We start from the raw sequence: 18691 nt of genomic DNA, 5'->3' as shown, positions 1-18691 counted from the left end.
TATAACCACTTCTTGTAGTTTCTCCCTCCTATAGTACATCCTGGAGGCCAGGATTCAGAAACACTATCTGGCCTTTTACAGATAATGTTTCTGAATCCTGGCCTCCAGGATTCAGAAACATTATCTGTAAAAGGCCAGATAGTCAATGTTTTAGGCTTTCTGGGCTATGATAGTCTGTGTTGTAACTACTTAGCATGGAAGCAGCCACAGGTAAGACGTGGGTGGATGGTGCGGCTGTGTGCCAATATAGTTTAATATTCAAGAACAGTGGGCTGGGCGCCACCTGCGGGCCACAGTTTGTCAGAGAGCTCTTCCTACAGGCCGGCACCGACCATGTCACTCTGTTTTCACCTGTTCACAAATCTTGAACACAGAACGGCCTGCACCTCTCCTAGCCCTGTCACTCTGCTCTGCAGTGGCTGGCCAGTGTCACCTCCTGCAATATCCTCTGCACTTCTTTATTTTTCCTTTCATTCTTCTTCTTGTAGGTTTAATGTATCACTTTATTATATAAATAATACATATATACTTAAAATTTTTTCAATATAGAAAAATAGAAAGAAGAAAGTAATACTACTTATATTTTAGCACCCAGACAGAATCAATATTATGGGATTTTTTCTTTCAATTTGTTTTCTTTCTATGCATTTTTCTGCTACTATGCATTTTCAGCATAGTAGCTAAAATAACACAAATGTGAGTTTTGTTTTTTTTCCTGTGAATATCATATTGTGGGCATTTTCTATGCCAAAATGTTTCAGAAATATTTCATGGCAGCCTAATAGTGTTTGTTCATTTATTCAACAAATTCTGGTACTTATTTTGTGCCAGCAGCTATCATAGAGGATGGCAGCAGTGAACAAAACAGAGCTCCTGCCTCCATGCAGCTGCTGGTCTAATGGGTGAACGCAGCAGTAAAAACAAGCACAGAAAGAAACACACAGTTATAAGTTGTGATACGGGTCATCAAAGCAAGCAACATGGTGTTTGAGAAATTGCAACCTGAAGAGTCATATGGATGGGACATAGGTGGAAAAGTGGGTTACTTGGGAATAACAGTAGAAATGAGGTAACCATTGTACCACTGGCTCTTGGATTCTGCTTACTCTGAACTATTTTCAATAATGTTGCAATTGGAATCTTTGTGCATACGTATTTGCCTTCTTTCATATTGTTTTCTTAGGATAGGCTATTTTAAGTGTAATTATGGGATAATGCATATCTAAACTTTTTGCAGGCTAATTTTTTAGAAAACTTGTAATAATTATTTTCATACTCATGTTTTTTCAACATGCTTCTTCTTGCCATACCTTTGCCAGTATTAAATATTAGCTTTATTACTACTACAATTATTATTATTACTTTTATTTTATTATTAGTGGAAGGGGACTTTCCTCACCTCTTTGCCATTATATTACTCTGTGAATTGTCATTTACTGAGGTAATCATTGATGGTCTTAATAATTAGTTTTTTGACAAGCACTTCTATAAAAGATGAAATTATTTTTTGATGATTCTCATGATAATGTGATGGACCTACATATTGTTGTCACAGCTGCTACAGGTCAGTTATGTATTCAGTCACTCATTCAACAATTACTGCTGAGGGACTTTGACATGTCAGCACTGTTGTAGGTGGGGAGGGGGAATAAAGCAGACAACAGACAAAAATCCTTGCCTCTGAGGAGCTTAAATTGTAGAATGGGGGAGGGGGCAGACTTTTCTTAGTGAGCAAACAAATTACATGGTGTATTGGGAGAAATAACTAGTACTGAATAAAATGAAGCAGAGATGGGATGGGAATAGGAGGTTTGAGACATGAAGCAGGAGGGTTACAGCTTTAAATAAGGTGGGCAGAAAAGGCCTCCCTGAGAAGGTGGCTCCAGAGGAGGTGCTGAGGGAGCCATGTGGATATCCTGAGGAGTGTTCCAGGCAGAGGGAGGAGCCAGTGCAAATGCCCTGAGGTGGCAAGAAGGCCAGGGAGGCGGGAGCAGTGAGTGGGCAGGAGAATGGTAGGTTCAAGAGCCATGGCAAGGGTCTGACTCTTACTCTGAGTGAGCAGACCAGTGGAGAGTTTGGAACTGGGCAGAGTGATCTGACTTTTGTGTAAACAGGATCTTTCTGGTCCCATGTTGAGAGCACACACTAAGGGGACAAAGGCAGAAGCAGGGGAAACAGCTGATGCAGTGACCTGGCAGTGATGTGAGACGGTGAGAAGGTCAGGCACACTGAATGGACATGAGCTGGGAGAGAAAGAGTAATGAATGGAGACTGCAGGGCTTTGGGCCTGAGCAACTAGGAGGATGGAGCTGCCATTTAGAGAGGCAGGCAGGGGGCAGGAGTAGGTGTACAGGGGAAGGTAGGAGCTAATTTAGGAGACTAGAGTTGGGAGGACAGGATGCAGCTAGAGACACGAAAGTGTTGGTAAACAGCAGATGGACCGTGTTTAAAGCCAGGATGTCCCCTCACTGGTGGCCATTGCTACCCAGCACCGTTTCACCTTCACCTTCATCAGTGAGTTATATATTTGATGTAAAATTGGATTATGTACTTTTTTGAAATAGCATAATATAACAAATGTTAATAGTTTTATCTTATGTACAGAATTTGGAAAAAGTTGATATTGAAATGACCAAAATTAAACTTAGTTGAGATTGATCTTGCAAAAGTCAAATTTCCAAATTAGAACAGGGGTGGGCAACCTTTTTGTGAGTGTGTACCAAAACCAGCAAAATCTCTGACTCAAAATTCTTCTGCGTGCCAACCCTAATTTTTTGAGAACATGTTACACCTATTTGATATCTCTTAAAGTGTACATATGTGAAGAACCTTGAAGAAATAATAAAATTCATTCGAGTGAAAAAACACAGTATATGATGATGAAAAACACATTTATTTTTTAATGTATACATTACACTGATAGTCCGACAGAAAACTTTATGACTCCGTTTGATATTATCAGTGGGACTTTTGCTGCTGCATCACTGATGGCAGAGATTTTACATCAGGTTTATATTTCGTGACCTTCAGAGATATGCACGAGCTACTACTTTCATCTGTCAGGCTACTCCTATTACGAGACTTAACAAAATTCATCACTGAGAACAAAGATTCACAAATGTATGTGGATGAAAACATGGAGAGTAACGCTGTTGCAAAGTGTTTTTAAACAGAAAAAATTTTCTGGAATGGCATTCCAAGTCCTCAATAGTTCGTTTTTAACACTTCTCTCTGGTACTCCTGTCTCTAATTGCTTTTTTTTCAACGTTTTCCAAGTCAACTCTAAGGTCAATAAATTTCTTCTTCCAAATTGAGCTACTCTGAAATTCAATCAACTGCATTTCAAAGTCAGCCATGTCTATCCATGAAAACATTTGTACGTTTAGTTCCTCCAGTTTCATGCTGTCTGGAAACCTCATGAATTTTGCTGTCTCTTCCAGTTCTCTGAATTTCACAAATCTTGAGAATAACTGCTCAATAGTTGACTCGATGATGTTTAAAAACAGCTTTTGAAGGCTTTGACAGTCTGTTCTGTCATCTTTTGGGAGGTCTTTGATGTGCCTCTTGAGGTTTGGGAAATATCTAAATCTCTCACCATCCACATCCCTCTTAAAGACTTCCAGTTTCTTTTCAAAAGCCTTTATGTAACCAAACATCACATCAAGTGTCTTGCCAGTTCCTTGTAATTTAACATTTAAGTCATTCAAATGTTCACAAAAATTGTAAATGTAAGATTATAAGAGAGGGTTTCGTGTGCCAGCAATAGTTATTGGCGTGCCATGTTTGGCACGTGTGCCAGGGGTTGCCCACCCCTGCTTTAGAATATCCTGCCTGCAATGCTCAGGGGTGGCAGGCAGCTCCTTATTTATTTATTTATTTACTTATTTATTTATTTTTCTTTATTGATTAAGGTATTACATATGTGTCCTTATCCACCCATTCCCCCACCCCCCCACTCATGCCCTCACCCCCCTGTTGCCTGTGTCCATTGGTTAGGCTTATATGCATGTATACAAGTCCTTTGGTTGATCTCTTCCCCTTAACCCCACCCTCCCCTACCTTCCCTCTGAGGTTTGACGGTCAGATCCATGCTTCTCTGTCTCTGGATCTGTTTTTGTTCCTCAGTTTATGTTGTTCATTATATTCCACAAATGAGTGAGATCATGTGATATTTATCTTTCTCTGACTGGCTTATTTCGCTTAGCATAATGCTCTCTAGTTCCATCCATGCAGGCAGCTCCTTTGGCTCATATGTGCTCTCACATTCGGGCTGCGGCTGCCACTTCCTCTGTGCAGTTCAGCCCTCACCAGGACAGGGAGGGACGCCCCAGCCCTACTCCTTCAGGACCCCAATCCTTTACCTCGGGCTTCTGGGTATCTTCTCTTAGAGAAAGCTGTGTGTTCACACAGGGAATTATCGGGTCCCAGCACAGCCTGTGACAATGATGAGTGTCACCTGTACAGGACACTGAAGACATGAAATCCTTTCTTAGTGCTGTTGGGGTTGGGGGAGGGACGAGAGGGGTGTGGGACTGGGACTGAGGATGAGAAGTTCTCACTCCAGACAATGCGAAGCTCTGGAGGGTGATGACGACTCAGGTCCGATTGGCTCCTGGGCACCAGAGCCGTGCTGCAGCCCTTTGCTTGGCCTACTCTCTTGGCTTATCCCAGGCAGTGGCCTCTCCCTTGCGGGTCATGCTGGCAGAGTCCCCAAGCTTCCTGGACTTGCGCAGCAGTGCCCTTCACTCATTCTTTCCTTTCTGCAGAAATCCTTCCCTTTTTCTTCATGTTTTCCTCAGAGCAACCCCCTTTCTCCTCACACACTCTATCTTACTATTTCACAGGGTCCTTTAAATGACACCTAAAGAGGATGCCTGCAGCTCCAGGTGGGGCAGGTCAGCAGAGCCCACAGGGCAGGGGCGCCCTGGGGAATCTGTGCTTAGAGCAGTGGGGGAGTCAGGGTGGGAGGCAGGCGTGTCCATGGCCCTGTCTTCACCACACAACAGTAGGGAGGGAGGGCTGACTGACAAACAGACATCTTTACACTAATCATTCTGTAAGGCTGAGCGTCAAGAGACTCTTAGATACAAGCAGCTCTATAGCCACTCACTTTATTGGTCTGGAGATAAACAGGTTAAAACAAGAGCCTGTGCTCAACACACTACCTTGGGCCAGAGGCCTGGCGGTGGAGTGGAGGATGCCTGTGCGGACCTCATGCAAATAGCGAGATGGGGGGAGAACTCGCCTTGTGAGAAATGAGTGAGAATCAAACCCGCCTCCCCTCGCCCCTCCTTTCCTCACCAGTACACACTAGGTCCAGGAGGTGGGAGCCTGGGTCCCAGGAAACACAAAACTTATTTTCTTCTGTGTTTATCTTACTTCTTTTACTACCATTATACCATTATTACTGTTATAGCTCTTCTTTTCCATATGATCATAAAATTTTATGGGCCTCTTTCTGCCTGTTCTGGTCTAAGATGATGTGCTGAGACTGGGTCTCTCCCTTAAGCAACCCTGGGCTCCAGAAGGGCTAGTTTCAGCACAGTCATTTTCAAAAGCTCACTTCAGCTACCAAGAGGATAGTAAAGAGTCCAGTCTATACCTGCTGCTTTTAAAGCAAATGATCCAGTCCCTAACCACTCTAAAAATCTCACTCCCCCTTCACTCCTAGACTCTCATATCCTGCAATGCTTTTGGAGTCCTCCCTCTCCCCAATTCTCAAATATCTCCCAGTAATCCTCCCAGTCTCCCCTGATGCCCACCCAGTCACTATCATCAGTATCTTCTCAACCCCCTGACCCATACACAGTCTCACTGCCGCTGGATCCAAAGCGGCAACAGAACTTTCTTTCTGGCTCCACCCCTGTGCTACGTTCCCCCAGTAGAAGGATGGAGAAGTTCCAGACTTTCTACTTTATAACTTGAGAATCTTTGAGATTAGGCCACATTGTTTCTTTTTGGACTCTCACTTACATTTTCACTAGAGGCCCAGTGCACACCATTTGTGCACAGGGGTGGGGAGGGGGTCCCTCAGCCTGGCCTGCACCCTCTTGCAGTCTGGGACCTCTCGGCGGACATCCCCCAAGGGGTCCTTAGCGCTGCCTCAGAAGACCCCTGCCGCTGTGCTCACCAGTCATGAGCCCGGCTTCTGGCTGAGAGGCGCTCCCTCTGTGGGAGTGCACTGACCACCAGGGGCAGCTCCGGCATTGAGTATCTGCCCCCTGGTGGTCAGTGCACATCATAGCGACTGGTCGATTCGTCCTTTGGTCGATTTACATATTAGGGTTTTATTATATAGGATAAGGTGAGACCTTCCTGTGTAGCTATTTGCACAAGAAATATGTTCCATGTGGAAGAAACAGCACACAAAGGCCCTGAGCTTGGCATGGTCAGAGACCAGGAAAAGGGTCAGCATGGCTGGAGTAAGGAGACGTGAACAGTAGGAGAGAAAGTAGGGAGGTGGATGATGCCCAGATCACAGAGGGCCTTAGATGCCCTGTAAGAAGTTTGGATTTTAATCCAAGTGTGACGGGCAGCCCCTAAGCATTGAAAGCATGATCTATGCTTATTGAAGATCATCGTAGGTAGTCTGTGTAGAATACAATAGAAGAGGTAAGAGTGGAAGTGGGAGAGCAGTTAAGAGCTGGTACCCTGATCCAAATGAGAGATCCTGGTAGCTTGTAGAGCAGAGGGAGAAAGGGATGGAATTGTTGGGCTACACTTTAGAAGTAGAGCCAGTAGGACTGGACATTGAGGGTGGGTGATGGAGAAAGAGGAGAGCTAATGAGGACTTCTAGAATTTTGGCTTGAGGAACTGATGGATGGTGATGCCATTTAAGATAGGTTGACTAGCCAGGGGAGTGGGAGAGAGAATAGGCCTCAGAGAAGAACAGAGAATTCTGTTTTGGAAGTTCTAGTGGAACCATCACAGAGGCAATTAGATATATGATCCCCAAGCTCTATGAGATCAGGGCTGGAGACTGAAATTGGGGGTTCGCCAGATGCTACTCTAAAGTCAAGGGCATATTTGAAAGGAGCAAAGAGAGTGGATCTTGAAAGTTCTCATCCCAAGACAAAAACATTTTGCAAATATATGTGGTGAGGTATATTAACTAAACTTAGTATAGTGATCATTTTGCAATATATACAAATGTCGAATCATTATATTGTGCACATGAAACTATTAAAAATGTTATGTCAATTAAAAAAGAAAGAAAAATGTCAAGGGGGTGCAGCTAGAGAGCAGAAGGCACCTCAGGATGGGTGCCTATGTTCCAGCATTCATGCTTTAGCAAAGAAGAGGAGAAGCAGCAGCCAGGGTAGAAGCAGGAACCCAGGGGAATCTGGTGTCCAGAAAGCCGAGAGAAGCAAGGACCTCAGAGGAGCAGGGAGACGTCAGTCATTTTGAATGCTTCTGAGCAACTAGGTAGTTTGAAGGCAGAGACGGGATCTGTGAATTTGACAACGTGGAAGTCATTGGTTATCTTTACAAGAACAATTTCAGTGATTAGACCTTGGGAAATATTCCTGATGCTTCCACCTGCACTGGCTTTATGGGTACCATTAGGGGCATCATGGCTTTGAAGTGGCCTAAAAGGACTCTGGGTATGCAGTAAATCATGCCACCCACAGACCAGACTTTCCCAGTTTCTACATCATAAATTAATGCTCTTTCCTAAGATTCTTAAGGCTTACAGATCTTGACGTGACTGTATCTGCTGAAGAATAAATGAACCTAAGCACTTCCTTACCTCTTACCTCACGTGTTTTTATATACAGTGTTTTCTGACTCCACCATCATGCCTACAACGAAGCCGTACTGCCCGCAGGCCCGGGAATGATGCTCAGGAGCTGCTTTCGCGCCCAGCATAGAGCAGGATTGTTACCTCCTTTGGGTGGACATAAAATCTGGATTAGGGGGATCTAAGGTTGTAAACAGTTTGCTGTTAGATCCCTCAGTTCTGAGAAGTACAAAAAGGTATTGCTTTTTTATTAGATCTGTATATATATATTCATCTTATTTCTTCAGAAAAACATCTCTCATGGCCTAAAGTATTATGTAAAAAATGCTAACCTAGACAGTGTATAGCATGTCAGAATGTAACTTGTACTCATGGAGATGTGTGCCCATGGTGCTGAAGGGGATGTTTTGTGTCAGCAATGCTATCTGAAAGAACTATATTTTTTGTGAGAAGTAAAATGTCAGAATAGAAAAGTTTTAAAGACTAGATAAGAATACTACATTATATAAGTAACCAGCGAAATTCAATCAGGTAACAGAAGTTGGGACCATTTTTCTCAGATTACATCCAGTTTTGTTTTGAATTCTGCTTATTAAGATAAATTTTACTTTAGAGTTCAACATACTTGGTGAACTTTCCTCTTTGGTACTTTTTTAAAAAGACAGGATGAATCTTACCAAATTTTAAAATGTAGACAATTAAGTTAATGAAATATGTCTCAAAGAGCAAGTAAACTCAGTTGGAACAATTTAAAACACAAACACAGTATTTGTTAAAAAGTCTGACTGGTCATGATAATGCCAGAAAATTCAGCAAAATGCCAGCATATGCTCAGTATTTCTAAAGTTAGAATTCTAAGGTGTCAGCACTATTTTTCCCTTATGGGTTTTGCCTTTTCAGTGCCGAAGCATGCGATAACTCTGCATTTTCTGACTTGTATGAGGAGGCTGGTGTCTGTGAGATATTAGCAGGAAATTGTTGGGATACCTTCAGATAGCAGTAAGGCCTTCACCTCTTCCCAGAGCTCAGGGATAGGAAGAATGAGGCCTGGGGAGGCAGGCATTTGTTCAGTAACACAGCCCAGCACTGGCTCCGTGACAAGCACTGTGAAGTGTTTCTGGGAGGCATAATACAGGGGAAGAAGGTTAGCGGGAAAGTGGCAGGGGACATGGGAAATTCGTGGATGGACAGAGTGGCACAGCGTGCAGGAAGAACATGGCGGAGACACTGAAGTGTGTGGCTTCTTTAGGAAAGAGGGACCAGTTCACAGAGAGTCACTGGAAACCAAGGCAGGTGAGTAGATTGGGGACAGATTCGTGGTCATTATCATTTGTTTTAAAAACATGTTTTTATTGATTTTTAGAGAGAGAGGATGTGAGAGGGATAGAGATAGAAATATCGATAAGAGAGAAACATCATCAATTGGCTGCCTTCTGCACACTTCCTGCTGGGGATCAAGCCCAAAACCCAGGCATGTGCCCTGATCAGGAATTGAACCAGTGACCTCTTGGTTCATGGGGTCGATGCAACCACTGAGCCACACCAGCTGGGCCATCGTGATCATTTTTAAGTTGAGGGTCTATGTGGTAGAGTTCAGGAGCAGATGGGAGGCTGTGTAGTTTGCTGGGCAGTCCTTGTGCTCTGAGTCAGACTAACTAAGTTCTCATCCCAGACTCTCGATTCATTAGTTACTAAAGTCACAGCTCTCCGAGCCTCAGTTTCTGCTTCTCTAAATTGAGAACATTAACAGAAACTAAAACAGTAGATGGTTGAGAGGAGTCAATGGAAGCTCTTAGAATAGCACCTGGCATTCAGAATGTCATCAACCAGTCAGAACACTTCCCCTGGCCTCCAAGGCCAGGTACCCTGCCCCCTCCCTCAAGCCTGTTTGTGTCCCTTCCTTTCTCCTCACTGCATGCCGTCCACAGTGGCTTCCATTCAGTTCCTCAGGCACGCCAACCTCCTCCTGACCTAGGGGCCCCTGTACTCAATATTCCTTCTAGAACATACTTTCCCCAGCACTCTCTAAGACTGGCCCTGTTTCCTTCTTTATGTTTTAACATAATTGTCACTGCCCCAGAGAGAAAGGCTACCCTGACACCCTCTCCACAGTGACACCTTCCCAACCAGATACTTTCTAACAGATTATCCTGTTTGTTTCCTTCACTGTCTTTATCCACATCTGTAGCTATGTCACTTTGCTTGTACATATTTAATGCATTTCAACCCACTATAATGTATAGTATACGAGAACAGAGGGACTTATTTCATCAATATCTATAGAATAAATATCAATAATAGCAGCAGTGGAAGTAATAGTAGTTATTTTTCTTTATCATTATGGAAAGTTGATTAGGTTATGAGATATTTTGGATCAGGGTGGGCAGATTAAATGCCAGATAGTAAATATTTTAGCTTCATGGGCCAAATAGTCTCTGTTACAACCACGTAGCTCTGTCTGTGGTTGTAATGCAGAAGCAGCCATAACTAGTATGCAAGTGAATGAGGCTGGCTGTGTTGCAATAAAATTCTTTTTAGAAAAGCAAGTGGCTAGGCTGTGGGCTGTAGTTTGCTGACCCGGCCGACCACAGTTCCAGAGAATCTCCAGCCTTTGAGATGATTAGATCCACTTTCTTATTGCTTTATTCAACATTCATTCAGCTACGCAACGAAGATTTTCTGAGGGCCCACTACAGGCCAGGAGCTGGGCTCTGTGTTCCATGTCCTTGTGGGGATACGGAGATAAATCAGTAATTACAACGGGAAGAGAGAAGTTCGTGATAGACACCTGAGGAGGGGTATTTAACTCAGCTCAGGCAGACGGGGGCTCTGGAAAGATTCCATAAATGAGGTGAATTGAGGTGAGTTTTGGAGGATAAATAGGAGTTGTTTTTCTGTTATAACTTTATTGAATTTATTGGGGTGGCAGTGGTTATTAAATTAAGTGTTTCAAGTGTACAATTCCATAATGCACATCTGATATTGTATGTGTGTTCACCACCCAAAGCCAAGCCTTCTTCCGTTGCCATTTATCCCCCTTTACCTTCTGCTTCCTCCCTTACTTTGTTTTGTAATCACCATACTGTTGTCTGTGTCTGAGTTGTGTGTTTTGTTTTTGTTTTTTGCTTAATCCCTTCACCCTTTTCAACCATTCCCCACCGCTTCCCCCCCCCCCCCCCACCGCCATCCACTCTGACAACTGTCAGTCTGTTCTCTGTATCTATGAGTCTGTTTCTATTTTGTTGATTTTGTTCATTAGATTCCATGTATAAGTGAAACCATATGTATTTATCTTTCTCTGACTGGCTTATTTCACTCAGCGTAATGCTTTCCAGGTCCATCCATGCTGTCTCAAAAGGTAATATTTTCTTCTTTTTTATGGATGTGGAGTATTCCATTGTGTAAATGTACCACTGTTGTTGTTTATTATCTACTCGTCTACTGATGGGCACTTGGGCTGCTTCCAAATTTTGGTGATTGTAAATAATGAATACAGGGGTGCATATTAGTGTTTCAGATTTTTTCGGATATATTTCCAGATGTGAAATTGCTGGGTCCTACGGCAGTTCCATTTTTAGTTTTTTGAGGTAACTCCATACCACAGTGGCTGTACCAGTCTGCATTCCCACCAGCTGTGCACAAAGGTTCCCTTTGCTCCACAGCCTCACCCAATGCTTGTTGTTTGTTGATTTATTGATGATAGCCATTCTGACAGATGTGAGGCGGTATCTCATTGTGGTTTTAATTTGCATCTCTCTGTTGATTAGTGACCTGGGAGCATCTTTTCATATGTCTATTGCCCATCTGTATGTTCTCTTTGGAGAAGTGTCTATTCAGGGCCTCTGCCCATTTTAAAATTACATTGTTTGTTTGTTTTTGGTGTTGAGTTGTACAAGTTTTTTTATAAATTTTGGATACTAACCCCTTATCGGATGTTTCATTTGCAAATATGTTTACCCATTCAGTGGGTTATCTTTTCATTTTGTTGATGGTTTCCTTTGCTATGCAAAAAATTATTTAGTTTTATATAGCCCCATTTGTTTATTTTTTCTTTTGTTTTCCTTGTCTGAGGAGATATGTCAGAAAAATATTTCTATGAGAAATGTTTGAGATTTTACTGCTTATGTTTTCTTCTAGGATTTTTAGGGTTTGGAGTCTTACATTTAAGTCCTTGATCTCTTTGGAGTTTGTTCTTGTGTATGGTGTAAGAAGGTGATCTAGTTTAATTTTTTTTACACATACCGATCCAATTTTCCCCCGGCACCATTCATTTAATAGGCTATCTTTACCCCATTGTATGTTCTTTCCTCCTTTGCCCAATATTAATTGACTGTAAAAGTGTGAGTTTATTTATGTGCTTTCTATTCTGTTTCATTGATCTATATGCTTGTTTTTATACCAGTACTATGGTGTTTTGATTGCTATGGTCTTATAGTATAGCTGGATATCAGGTAGCATGATTCCTTCAAGTTTGTTCTTCTTTCTCAAGATTGCTGTTGCTGTCTGGGACGTGTGTGTGTGTGTGTGTGTGTGTGTGTGTGTGTTTTGTGGTCCCAAATAAAATTTTGGAATAATTGTTCTAGTTCTGTGAAATATGCCATGGTATCTTAATAGGAATTGTGTGAATCTACAGATTGTTGGGTAGTATGGACATTTTAATGATGCCAATTCTTCCTACCCATGAACATGGTATATGCATCCACTTATTTGTATCTCTTCAGTTTCTGTCTTCAGCGTATTAAAATTTTCTGAATACATCCTTGGTTAAACTTATTCCTAGGTATTTTTAAGCAATCGTGAGTGGGATTATTTTCTTAGTTTCTCTTTCTAATAGTTCATTATTGATGTATAAAATGCAACCAATTTTTGGACATTTATTTTATATCCTGTTATCTTACTGAATTCACTTACCATTTCTAGTAGTATTTTTTATGGAATCTTTAGGGTTCTCTATAGACAGTATCGTGTCATCTGCAAATAGTGACAGTCATATGTCTTCCTGAAGAGTTCTCGGAGAACCAAGATGGCTGCATAGGTTAACGCCGGAGTTTGCTGCTTTGCACAACTACTTCAAAAGTGAAACCAAAAAACGGAAGGGACATCACCCAGAACCACAGGAACGCTGGCTGAGTGGAAGTCCTACAACTAGGAGGAAAGAGAAACGCATACGGACACTCAGAGGAGGCACAGTGCTGAAGTCAAATTCTGAGGTGCGGAGTGCGCGAGCGGGCTGGCGGCGGAGGGCGTGGTTGGCGTTTTCAATAGGGAGGGAGTCGCAGACTCTGAGCTCCAGATCCGGGTGAGTCTTTAGGGACCCAGACTCAAACCGGAGAAGCGGGACTGTCTGGCTTCGGTCAGAGCGAGTGTAGCGTTCTCTCTGAGCTTTGCAGCGGGTGCTGGGACTCAGAGAGGCAGAGCCCCTGGGGACAGGACTGAGAGCCACCATAACTGCTCTCTCCGGCCCACCCTGTTGATCCTGTTCGACCCGCCCCGCCCAAGCCCTGCACACAGGCATTTGCCTGATAGCCTCAGGCAAAGGCTAGATTAGCACCTCCCTAGAGGACAGAAGTTCTCTCACTGCTGACACAGCTGATTCTCATAGCCACTTGGCCTGGAGGTCAAACCCTCCCTGGAATTAGCTACAACAATCAAGATTTAACTATAAGACTGCGAACAAAGACCACTAGGGGGTGCATCAAGGAAGCATAACAAAATGCGGAGACAAAGAAACAGGACAAAATTGTCAATGGAAGATATAGAGTTCAGAACCACACTTTTAAGGTCTCTCAAGAACTGTTTAGAAGCCGCCGATAAACTTAATGAGATCTACAAGAAAACTAATGAGACCCTCGATCTTATATTGGGGAACCAACTAGAAATTAAGCATACACGGACTGAAATAACGAATATTATACAGACTCCCGACAGCAGACCAGAGGAGCGCAAGAATCAAGTCAATGATTTGAAATGCAAGGAAGCAAAAAACACCCAACCGGAAAAGCAAAATGAAAAAAGAATCCAAAAATGCGAGGATAGTGTAAGGAGCCTCTGGGACAGCTTCAAGCGTACCAACATCAGAATTATAGGGGTGCTGGAAGATGAGAGAGAGCAAGATATTGAAAACCTATTTGAAGAAATAATGACAGAAAACTTCCCCCACCTGGTGAAAGAAATGGACTTACAGGTCCAAGAAGCGCGGAGAGCCCCAAACAAAAGGAATCCAAAGAGGACCACACCAAGACACATCATAATTAAAATGCCAAGAGCAAAAGATAGAGAGAGAATCTTAAAAACAGCAAGAGAAAGAAACTCAGTTACCTACAAGGGAATACCCATACGACTGTCAGCTGATTTCTCAACAGAAACTTTGCAGGCCAGAAGGGAGTGGCAAGAAATATTCAAAGTGATGAATACCAAGAACCTACAACCAAGATTACTTTATCCAGCAAAGCTATCATTCAGAATTGAAGGTCAGATAAAGAGCTTCACAGATAAGGAAAAGCTAAAGGAGTTCATCACCACCAAACCAGTATTATATGAAATGCTGAAAGGTGTCCTTTAAGAAGAGGAAGAAGAAGAAAAAGGTAAAGATACAAATTATGAACAACAAATATGCATCTATCAACAAGTGAATCTAAGAATCAAGTGAATAAATAATCTGATGAACAGAATGAACTGTTGATTATAATAGAATCAGGGACATAGAAAGGGAATGGACTGACTATTCCTGGGGGGGAAAGGGGTGTGGGAGATGCGGGAAGAGACTGGACAAAAATCGTGCACCTATGGATGAGGACAGTGGGTGGGGAGTGAGGGCGGAGGGTGGGGCGGGAACTGGGAGGAGGGGAGTTATGGGGGGAAAAAAAGAGGAACAAATGTAATAATCTGAACAATAAAGATTTAATTAAAAAAAAAGAAAATAAAAAAAATACATTTTTATTGATTTCAGAGAGAGTAAGGAGAGGGAGAGAGGGAGAGAGAGAGAAACATAAATGATGAGAGAATCATCGATTGGCTGCTTCCTGCATGCTTCCTACTGGGGATCAAGCCCACAACCCAGGCATGTGCCCGGATCAGGAATTGAACCAAGACCTCCTGGTTCATGGGTCAATGCTCAACCACAGAGCCACCCCAGCCAGGCTGGATTACTTTTATTTCTTCTTCTTGTCTGATTGCTGTGGCTCTGACTTCCAGTGCTATGTTCCAGAAGAAGAGTGGTGAAATGAAAGTGGATACCTGTCTTGTTTTTGATCTTAAGGGAAATACTTTTAGTTTTTGCCCATTGAGTATGATGCTGGCTGTGGGTTTGTCATATGTGGACTTTATAACTTTGAGATATGTTACCTCTATTCTTATCTTGCTGAGAGTTTTTGTCATTAAGTGTATAATGGATTTTATAAAATGCTTTTTGTGCATCAATTGATACGATCATGTGATTTTTATTCTTCATTTTATTTATGTGGTATATCACATTTATTGATTTGTGGATATTGTAACAACCTTGCATCCCAGAAATAAATCATGGTGTATGACCTATGTGATGTATTGCTGGGTCCAGTTTACAATATTTTTTGAGAATTTTAGGATCTATGTTCATCAGGGATATAATGGGCTATAATTTTCTTCTTTTTTAAATCCACACCTGGGGATATTTTTTTCATTGATTTTTAGAGAGAGTGGAAGGGAGGGAGAGGAGAGAGAGAGAGAGAGAGAGAGAGAGAGAGAGAGAGAGACATCGATGTGAGAGAGTCATATGGATTGGTTGCCTCCTATATGCACCCCAGGCCAGGAAGCTGAAACCACAACCCAGGTATATGCCCTTGACAAGGAATTGAACTCACGACCCTTGGTGTGTGGGCTGAGAAACACTAGCCAGGGCTGGGCTATAGTTTTCTTTCTTTGTAGTGTCTTTATGTGGTTTTGAAATTAGGATAATGTTGGCCTCATTAAATGAACTTGGGAGTCTACTCTCCTCTTGAATTTTTTGGAATAGTTTGAGAAGGATAGGTGTTAGATCTTTGAATGTTTGATAAAATTCACCTTTGAAGTCGTCTAGTCCAGGACTTTTATTTGTTGAAAGTTTATTTATTTATTTATTTTTTAAAATATATTTTATTGATTTTTTTTGTTTTTTTTTACAGGGAGGAACGGAGAGAGATAGTTAGAAACATCGATCAGCCGCCTCCTGCACACCTCCTACTGGGGATGTGCCCGCAACCCAGGTACATGCCCTTGACCGGAATCGAACCTGGGACCCTTCAGTCCGCAGGCCGTCGCTCTATCCACTGAGCCAAACCAGTTTCGGCAAAAGTTTTTTTTTTTTTTTAAATACTGCTTCCATTTCATTAGTTGTAATCAGTCTATTCATATTTTCCAATTCTTCCTTGGAAGAATCTTGGAAAATTTTATGTTTCTAGGAATTTATCCATTTCATTCAGATTGTCCAATTTGTTGACTTATAGTTGTTCATATTTTCTCACAGTCCTTTGTATTTCTGTGGTATTAATTATTACTTCTCCTATTTCATTTCTGATTTTACATATTTGAATCCTCTCTCTTTTAATCTTGACTAGAAGCCCGATGCACAAAATTCATGCAAGAGTAAACTTTTGCAGCCGCGGTGGCTGCCTGGATCCCTCACTCGCAGCCACGGTGGCTGCCTTGATCCTGCAGCTGCAGCCATGGCTTTGTCCTGGAAGGACGTCTGATCTAATTAGCATATTACACTTTTATTATTATAGACTAGAGGCCCAATGCACAAAATTCATGTGGGGTCGGGGGGAATCCCTCAGCCTAGCCTGCACCCTCTCCAATCCGGGACCCCTCGGAGGATGTCCAAACCCCACAGGGATTGGGCCTAAATCAGCAGTTGGACATCCCGCTTGAAATCCAGGACCACTGGCTCCTAACCGCTCACCTGCCTGCCTGATCACCCCTAACCATTCTGCCTGCATGCCTGATTGCCCCTAACCCCTCTGCCTGCTGGCCTGATCACCTCTAACTGCTCGCTGGCTGGCCTGATCTCCCCTAACTGCTCCCTTGCCAGCCTGATTGCCCCTAACTGCCTCTGCCTCAGTCCCTGCACCCGGGACCCAGGCTTCCCTCCTTCTGGCCAGCCACAAGCACCGGGACCCCTGGCGGCTCAGCCTGGGCTGGCCGCAGGTACCCGGGACTGCGGGCAGCTTCTCCTGGGCCAGCTGCAGGCACCTGGGACCACAGGTGGCTTCGCCGTACCCAGCTTTGTCAGGATAGACGTCTGGAAGACATCCAGTTAGTATAGATGAGTTTGGTTAAAGGTTTATCAATTTTATTTATCTCCTCAAAAAACCAGCTCTTGGTTTCACAGATCTTTTTGTATTTTTTTAAAAAATTCTATTTTGTTTATTTCTGTTCTGACCTTTATTATTTTATTTCTTCTGCTAACTTTGGGCTTTGTGTGTTGTTTTTTCCAGTTCCTTTATGTTGAAAGTCAGATTGTTTATTTGACATTTTTCTTATTTCTTGAGGTAGGCCTGTTATGCTATGAATTTTTCTCGTAGGACTGCTTTTGTTTTGTACCATAGATTTTGGGTTGTTGTGTTCTCATTTTCATTAGTTTCAAAGTTATCTTTTACTTTCTTCCTTGATTTCATTGGTAACCCATTCATTATTTAGTAGCATGTTATTTAGCCTCCATGTCTTTGTGTATTTTTCAGTTTTTGTGTGTGATTTATTTCTACTTTCATACCATTGTAATGAGAGAATTTGCTTAATATGATTTCAATCTTCTTCAATTTATTGACTTGTTTTGTACCATAACATGTGTTCTATCCTACAAAATGTTCCATATACACTTGAAAAGATAGTATATTTTACTGCTTTGCAGTGAAATGCTCTGAAGATCTAAATTAAATCCATTTAGTCTAGTGTGTCATTTAAGGCTGCTGTTTCCTTGTTGATTTTCTGTATGAAAGATCTATACATTGATGTCAATGAGGTGTTAAAATTCCCTACAACGATTGTATTACTATCAATATCTCCTTTTATGTCCATCAAGATTTGCTTTATATATTTAGGCTCTCCTTTTTTGGGTGCATACATGTTTATAAGGATTATATATTATTCTTGTTGGATTGCTCCTTTTATCATTATGCAGTGTATTTCGTTGTCTCTTACTATAGCCTTTGTTTTAAAGTCTATTTTGTCAGATATAGTATTACTACCCCAGCTTTTTTTTTTTTCCACTTCCATTTGCAAAAAAAAATATCTTTTTCTATCCCTTTACTTTTAGTCTGTATCTTATGTTCTATGGTGGATCTTGTCTTATTCATTTAATTACCCTATTTCTTTTGATTGAAGCATTTAACCCATTTACATTTAAAATTATTATTGATGAGTATGTATTTATTGCCATTTTATTCTTTGTAACTATGTTCCTTTGTTTCCTTTTTTTTCCTTCTTCCTTCTTGTTTTTTCTTCTTAAAGATGACCCTTTATCATTTCTTGTAATACTGATTTGGTGGTAACGAACTCATTTAGCCTTTTCTTGTCTGGGAAGCTCTTTATTGCTCTGTCAATTTTAAATGATAGTCTTTCTGGGTAAAGTAGTCTTGGTTGTAGGTCCTTGCTTTTCATCAATTTGAACATTTAATGCCAGTTGCTTCTGGCTTGAAATGTTTCTGTTGAGAAATCAGCTGACAGTCTTATGGGAGCTTCCTTGTAGGTAACTAACTTCTTGCTGCTTTTAAGGTTCTCTCTTGGTCTTAAATCTTTTCCATTTTAATTATGATATGTTTTTGTGTGGGCCTCTTTGGGTTCATATTGTTTGGGACTCTGTGTGCTTCCTCGACTTGTGTGCCTTCTTTCTTCACCAGGTTAGGAATGTTTCAGTCATTTTTTAAATAGGTTCTCAATGCCTTGCTCTCTCTTCTCCTTCTGGTACCTCTATGGTATGAATATTATTATGTTTC

At 41.9% G+C, this 18691-nt stretch overlaps 1 protein-coding gene across 1 annotated transcript in view; it reads left to right on the top strand.

The window, feature by feature from the left end:
- The window catches only part of MTUS2 (microtubule associated scaffold protein 2), a 554541-nt gene that overhangs the window by 206491 nt on the left and 329359 nt on the right, over positions 1 to 18691 (top strand). The window lies entirely within an intron of this gene.

The sequence above is a fragment of the Myotis myotis genome, unplaced genomic scaffold, assembly GCF_014108235.1.
Source record: "Myotis myotis isolate mMyoMyo1 unplaced genomic scaffold, mMyoMyo1.p scaffold_m19_p_3, whole genome shotgun sequence".
Lineage (NCBI taxonomy): Eukaryota > Metazoa > Chordata > Mammalia > Chiroptera > Vespertilionidae > Myotis > Myotis myotis.
The sequence above is the reverse complement of the archived record's forward strand: the minus strand, read 5'-3'. Positions and strand labels throughout refer to the sequence as shown.